The following is a 7,634-nucleotide window of genomic DNA, read 5'->3' on the forward strand; positions in this document are numbered from 1 at the left end:
CCAGATCGGCCTTGCCAAGGTCACCCGGTAGTTCAGCCCCCGCGCCTGGCCGTCCACCCTCCCACGGTGGCTGCACTTCAGACCCTCACAACGGAGATGGTCCTCGGGACCAGGCGGTGGCGCAGCCCGGAGCGGGGCCCCATCCCGGGCCGCGCGACGGAGGCCGGGCGGGCAAGTCCTCGGGCACCGGCTGAAGCGGGCTGGCTGTACAGCCCCGCCAGGCCAGGCCGAGGCGGGATGGAACTCTTCAGGAGCTGGGCCCGTTCCCCTGGCAACGGCGCGGGCTACGGCGCCCCACAGCGGCCAAACCGCGCTGCGTCACTTCGCGCCGGCACCAAGGTTCGGGGCGGGGCTCACCAGGGACCCCTGGGATCCCTGGAACCCGAGCCTCCGCGTTCCCCGTTCCCTTTCAACTATTGTCCTCGAAAACCCACTTTCCCCCACCCTCACTCCGCAGCTGTCTTCTCGAAATCGTAACTTGTCCCAAACGTGCCCCCCTTCAGTTTCTCCCTGAGACTACCACTGTCGGGGAGACCCCCCAGTCAGCCTGCACACTTTAATGAGTATGTGCTGGGCACTGGGCATACCATGGGGAACACGAGATCCCTACCCCTCAGGGAGATTACAGGCTAAGGGAAAGACAGGTATAGACAAATACACAAATAAATATGCAGGTTTCCCCATAATATAAAATGTGAAGTATAAAAGAAAATATGCAGCACAAAATATCTCCTTTCTATATTTCCTTTAAATTAAGCAGAAATCCTACTGGGAGCCCCCTCTTCCAGACTGGTGGGACATTCAGCCTTGGTCTCTGCTGGGCTCCTATTACCGAGGTTATTCCAAGAACTCAGGATCTCCTGCAATAGCAGCCTGAGAAGCATGCTCTAGTCATGGGTCCTCTCTGGTACTGAGGCCACAGCCATTGTCCCAGCCACAGGACTTCCAGGTTTGGGCTCTAAGGGGCCATGCCTGATGCCCCAAGATTGCCAGGGGATAGGTGCCTGCTTCCCTGGTTGCAGGGCCTGAAGACTCTTCCCTTCCCCTGCCTTGGAGACCTCCCTGCTGGACCCAGCTTCCCTGAAAGCTCCCTCTCCCTTTCTCCTTGGGAACACTGGAAATGGACCCTCCCATGAGTTCAGGCTTTCTCAAAAAACAGGAAGAACCTTTGTCTTCCAAATCTCCAAGGCCCTAAAATGGTGAGCAGCTGGCTGCTATCAGCTTAGAATGGGCTGGACAGAAAACATCCCTATGCCTAAAATGCATGAGCCACATGCATTAACAACTCCTACTCTGCCACAGGCCAGTTGTGAGTCCTTGTGCAAGTGATTGAATCTCTCTATCATATAAATTCTTGTTTCCAGTCCTGATAAACTCAAACTTATTGTGGAATAAATATCTCTGTACTCTGGCCTCACAAATTCAAGATGACTTCTCTTGTTAAGATGTCAATCAAGATGACTCTTACCTGGAATTGGAGAACTTTCGGGTCCAACAGAGATGATGACCTAGAAATCAATGTGGAGGATAAGCCCATATACGCCCACAGGGAGAGGAGGGACCTGAGAGTCACAGCCATCTAGACTTTGGGTCCACCTGCTTCCCAATCACCTCTCCTAGATGTCTCATGGGTATCTAGATGCAACACATCCCTGTATGCCCTCTTTGTCTTTGCCACAAATCTGTTCTTCCCCCTCAGACCCTCCCAAGGGCACCACTATCTACTCAGTCTCCTGGTCCTTGCCCATTTAACCCAGACAGTCCCCAAGACCAAGCCATCCTCCCTCTGAAACATGGCTGGTGTCCATTCTTCCCACTCTACTCCAGCCCAGACCACCAGCATCTTCCTTGCTGATTCTGCCCCAACCTCCTGTCTAACATCTGCCTGCCTACTTCTAGTCCATTCTTCTCCCAGTTTCCAGGTTTATCACTCTTTCTCGTTTTTTTTTTAAAGATTTTATTTTTAAGTAATCTCTACACCCAACATGGGGCTCAAATTTGTAACCCCAAGATCAAGAGTTGCACACTCTACTGACTAAGCCAGCCAGGCATCCCCTTTATCTTTATTTGGTTAAAGTGTGTGGTAGTCTGAACAATGGCTTTTCAAAGATGTCCACATCCTAATCTCTGAAACCTCTGAGTATGTTACCTTACAAAGCAAAAGGGACTTTGATCAAAATAAGGAGCTTGAAATGGCGGTGATTAGGGCACCTGGGTGTCTCAGTCCATTAAGCGTCTGACTCTTGATTTCAGAAGAGGTCATGGTTTCATGGTTCATGGGATCGAGCCCCGTGTCCGGTTCTGCACTCTCAGCACAAAGCCTGCTTGAGATTCTCTCTCTCCCTGTCTCTCTGCCCCTCCCCCCACTGGCTCTCTCCCTCCCTCCCCCTCTCTCCCTTTCTCTCTCTCTCAAAATAAATAAATTTTTTAAAAAAAGAAATGAGGGAGATTATCCTGGATTATCAAGAGAGGCTCAGTGTAATCACAGGGCCTTTATAAGAGGAAGGCCAAAGGGTCAGAATGGAAGAAGGTGACATGATGATGAAAGCAGAGGTCAAAGAGATATGACAACACTGCACTACTGGCTTTGAAGGTGGAGGAAGAAGCCATGAGCTGAGGAATGCAGGAGTCCTCTAGAAGATACAAAAGGCAAGGAAACTGATTTTTGCATAGAACCTCCAGAAGAAACCAGCCTGCTGACTCCTTGACTTTAGCCCCTTGAGACCCATTTCAAACTTCTAGAAATAGAAGATTAAAAATTCGTGTTGTTTTTAATGTGTGTTGTGGTAATAGGTTATTGCAGCAACAGGAAACTAATATAGTGGGTTTCAAGTAGGGTTAAACATACATACATTAAACAAATTAAAGCTGGTTTTATCTGAAACAAAAATCCAGGTGACAGCTCAGATTCCCTCAATGTCTGTCCGAGTGATTCCAGGTCAGGCTGTCTGAGAAAAGGACTCCCTCTGGCCAAATCTGCTTTTTAAAAGCACAGGTAGTTTGATCATGTTCTTCCTGAGTCTGTCAACATAGTGTGGTCCCCAGTCCAGAACCTGACACTGCCTAGGGCCTCACCTAGTAAAGAAAGCAACATGTTGCCTGCTCCCAGGGCCGGCACATGGCAGAGAAATTTTCTCAACATGAAAACACCATCTTATCAGTTGCCTGTGTAAGACACTTCCAGGGCTCCCTTTTGCCTTTGGGATGAACTTAAACACCAAAGCATGGCTTCCAAGGACCTGCTTGGCAGGCTCGTATCCACCTCCTCGTCCCTGCCCTCTCTGAGGATTATGTAGCTCCAGGAACCCACAGCATTTGCTGCCACCCCCAGGGCTTTTCCCACAGGGTTCCCTTTACTTGGAGTGTTGTTCCAGCTCCTCCTGCCCCCTTTGGCCAACTTCTATGAAACGTGAGGCACATTTTTCTGGGACAGAAGTCACCCCCTCAGGCAGGACTTGTTCCTGCCCAGAGCGGGTGCCCCTGACCCGCAAGGCAGGTCTGCCCAGGGTGGAAGAGCCCAGGCCAGGGGGAGAAGAGGCCCCACTGTGATATTAAGGGCTTGCACATATGTGTGTGGGGATTCCAAACTGGTTTACATGACTCCTACAACCGTCGCCAGAAGAGACCTCTGGAGTGGGGAAAAAGCAGTTCACCTCGCCCTATGCTGAACCAGCACCCCAGCCTTAATTAGACCCATTGTATGCATGGGCTCCCTGACACTTGTCACTTGTCCCAGGGCAGATCAGTAGTTGCCAGGCTTCAATCCCAGCTCTGCCAGTCACCAGTTGAGCAAATTTCTTAACCTCTGTGGCTCTCAATTTGCTCCTTTGTGAAATGAGGGTAACAATAACTACTACATGAGGATGATGAGGGCTGAAAATGTGCTCAGACTCCTAAAGCACACAAGTTGGTAGTAGACATTGATACATATAATCTCGACCTTGTCTTTCCACCAGGAAATGATGCTATCCATTTTATCAACTAATGAAATTAAATTTTAATTGTGAAACTGGCCTGGGTGGGATGTGGTCAGCCACGGCTCTTGTTCTCTGGGTTCACTTTGTCTGGGTCACAGTACCCTTTCCAATGGACACTTGGATGAGTTGGCCCATTCCACTTGGCTTGTCCCCATGGCCACCAGCATTTCTTGCCCTGGCAAGCTCAGTGGCCTCCTGACTGGTCTTTCTGCCTCTACTGTGGGTTCCCCACCCCCATCAGTCCATTCTCCTCACAGCTTGTGACTGTCAGAAAAAAAGGAAAAGAAAAGAAAAGAAAAAAAGTGCCTGATTATTTTACTTCCTGCTTACAATCCTCATGACTCTCCCTGCTCCCCAGGGAGCAATATTTCCATGTACCATGAAATTAGAATCTAAACCTCCTCCTTACAGCAGCCTCCAAGACCTCCTGTGCCCCCTGGCTCTGGTTGACCTCTGTGGCCTCATGGCCTCCTTTTCCTCGAAGGACCAGGCTTGCTGTTATAGTAGGGCCTTTGCGCTGATGCTCTTGCTACCTGGAACATCACTTCTTTTGGGAAAGCTTTCTCTGGCCCTCAGAATAGAAGAGGCTGTTATTCCCATAGCACCATGGGACTCTGGCTTCTGCTATCAGTGGCTTCTTGATTGTGTAGTGATCTGATTAGGGGCTGTCCCTCCAGCTGGCCAGAGAGACCACAAGGGGAGGAACAATGTTTATCTAGCTCACCATGGCTTCCCTAGCACAGAGTCTAGAACACAGTAAGCACTCAGTAGATGTTTGATGAAGGCAGGCAGGAGTTAGGAAGGAAGGAAGGAAGGAAGGAAGGAAGGAAGGAAGGAAGGAAGGAAGGAAGGAAACCATAGTGCTTCTTATAGGAGTTCTTTTGTGAAGCCTTTTGTAAAGTAAATGATACTTGTTGAATTATTTTTGGTGTAAAAATTGACTTTCCTGTATTAAGAGCCACATCCTTTCAACATAGTAAATCTATTTTTTTCCGTATCCCTTGCAAAGCCTTTTTTTTTTTTTTTTTTTTTGCTACACTTAGGACATTTTCCTCCCATTAATTTTTCCTTGTTAAGTGGTTTTTATGACTACTTTGTGCTTTAAGAAAGAAGTACTGCTCGGTATTTAGAACATTCTCTCAGCTTCCTTGGTGAGAAGGTTTTGGCATCTTTCCCACTGTTGACTATAACCAGTGCAGCTTGGAACACGATGTCACCCCTCCAGAACACTCTCGGACCTAGATAAAACTTATTCTGTGTCTCTACTTGGGGACAAGGTGTTTGGAAACAGCACCTTATGCAACCGAGCCGCTGCAGGGCCGTCCCTTGGAGGCAAATGTAATAAAAATCATGGTGTGTGGAAAATGTGCCCACAGAGTCCTAGGAACTAAAGCTTTTAAAGCTTCTCTGCCAGTAATTCAGCTTTTATTTTATGTTTCTTGGAAAACTGAAGGCCTGTATTTACCACATGTGTTACCAAAGATGCAGGGGAGGGTGAGGTAGTGAAAGGTATCTTGGGCTGGTAAGAATGTCTATGGCTGCCTGGTCAAAGCTCTCCTCTTTGCAGCTGACCTCCACTCGGCCCTGCCTGTGCTCCCCAGGGAGGGGTATTTCCATCCATCATGAAATCTATCTCTTTGCTCGCTCACTTCTATGGGGAATGGTATATGCGAGCAAAGTTGTTGGCTGTTGTTACTTTACTTCAGAAATGTGCAGGCCTGAGACACCTGAATTTTTCCTCGAATACTTGAAAGCAAATTATGTGCCGGAACCTCTCAGGCCTGTTCCCAGCGGAATTTCCTTTGAGTGTTCATATCTTGAAACCTTATGTAACCTGACACAATTATCTGAAAGGGCTCAGAATCTAAAAAAACAGCGTTCTGAGCTAGGAATGAAGTTTGGAGCTGGGAAAGAAGTGTTCTCCCCTGCCAGGGGACTGGGTCATACCTCACTATGACAATACCCAATTTACATTCCAAAGAAAAATGCTAAACCCCTGGCACTGTGATCAGTGGGTGTACTTGCTACATCTGTGAACAAGCAATCACTTAACAAGGTGCTCAAGGGACATGACAAAAGTCCTAGACCTGGCTGGTGGTTAAAAATATTTCGATAACCACCTTGAGCAACTGGTCTTCCTGGGATGGAAGCAAGAGTGGCTTGGGCCCTTTCAGGAGATAACTGCCTCCACTGACTCAAAAATCAGCCTATCTGGAGAGTTGGGGTCTCATGCCAGCGGTTAGCACTGCAAATGGAATATATGCACCGGTCTGGAACCCATACTTTCACCAAGTGGTCGGTCAGGGTGATTCTGACTCTTGCCCAGCCCAAGACTCCACCCCTCCAGCCCAACCCCCAACTCTAGGGAGAAGGGGAGAGTGAGGGAGGACACAAACTCTAAATGCAGACCTAAAGTTGGGGCTCCACCAGGGGATGGCCCCGCATTCTCGAAAGCCCTTGACCCAAGAGCTTCTGTTCCCTCTCCTTTTGTTTCACTTTTAGAAATCCCAACCCTGCTCTCCATTTGCATACCAGCGGTGAGAGATCTCCAAGGAGAACAGGCACCACTCATAGGTGGTTGGCTTTTCAAGGAATTTGCTGGAGAAAATTGTAGGCAAGGCTGTGAACAAAACTCCCCTCCATCTGGTTTCAGTTTATTTAAAAAACAACACACACAGGCCTCCCCACCAGCAATCAGAAAACAGCCGCAGCTTCCCCCAGGGGGGTATTAGCCACCAGGGGTGGGGCTGAATTATATATATGCAAATAAATTAAACCAGCTAGCCAACAGCAACTAATTTTTGTATCTTTTGCAGTTGTTCTGCCAACAAACAAACAAACAAACAAACAAACAAAAAAGGGCCTAAATCAGGGGTGATAGAAGCTGTAAAGAAGCAAGTTTCAGAATTAGTTTTAACAACTTGCCTTAATTCTACCATTGGGAGACATGTTTCTAATACAAAAGCAAATAAAAAAAGGTTGTTAGTCTTCCACCTGGGTATTGCCACCCCCCTACGCTTAAGGCCAGGGGGGGCAGTGTGACTGGATGGTTAGGAGTATAGAGTTTGGATGGCTGTGTGACCTATGGCATGTCATTTAATCTCTCTGAGCTTGTTTCCTTATGTATGGGAAGGGGATAATGATAGTACCTGCTTCACAGGGATGACGTGAGCATAGTAAATAAAATAAAGGACAAGCAAACCGAACACAAGGACTGGCATACACAAACACACAGGAAATATGACAGAGGATTATGAGCAACTCAAAGCCACACTGCAGGATCCAAGACAGCCAGTTTCACCTGGAGTCAGCCAAGCTCTCCTGGCAAATGTTCTCAAGTGGGGCTTGCCTTTCCTCCGGAGCTGGTCCAGAAAACCCTTCCGAGCACATTCTCTTAGTGTCTCCCAAACTCGAGGGCCCTAATCCCCAAATATCTTCCTTCAATCCTGGAGACAAAAGAAAAGAAGTTCAGAGGAGGGTGCATGACAGTCTGGAAATACAAGTGATGCCACTGGCTTCCCTGTCTCATCATTCCCCCTCCCTGATAACCAAAGGGCCTGATTTCCAGTTGCACAGCCTAGATGGGGTACCTCTGAAAATAGGGGGATTTCACTTCATGCCCAGGGCATGCAGAGGTGAATCAGCAATCTCCTGGGC

The sequence above is a fragment of the Lynx rufus genome, unplaced genomic scaffold (assembly GCF_022079265.1).
Source record: "Lynx rufus isolate CCGP_SWC_20201006 ecotype Redwood Valley unplaced genomic scaffold, mLynRuf1.p SCAF_16, whole genome shotgun sequence".
NCBI classification, from domain to species: Eukaryota; Metazoa; Chordata; class Mammalia; order Carnivora; family Felidae; genus Lynx; species Lynx rufus.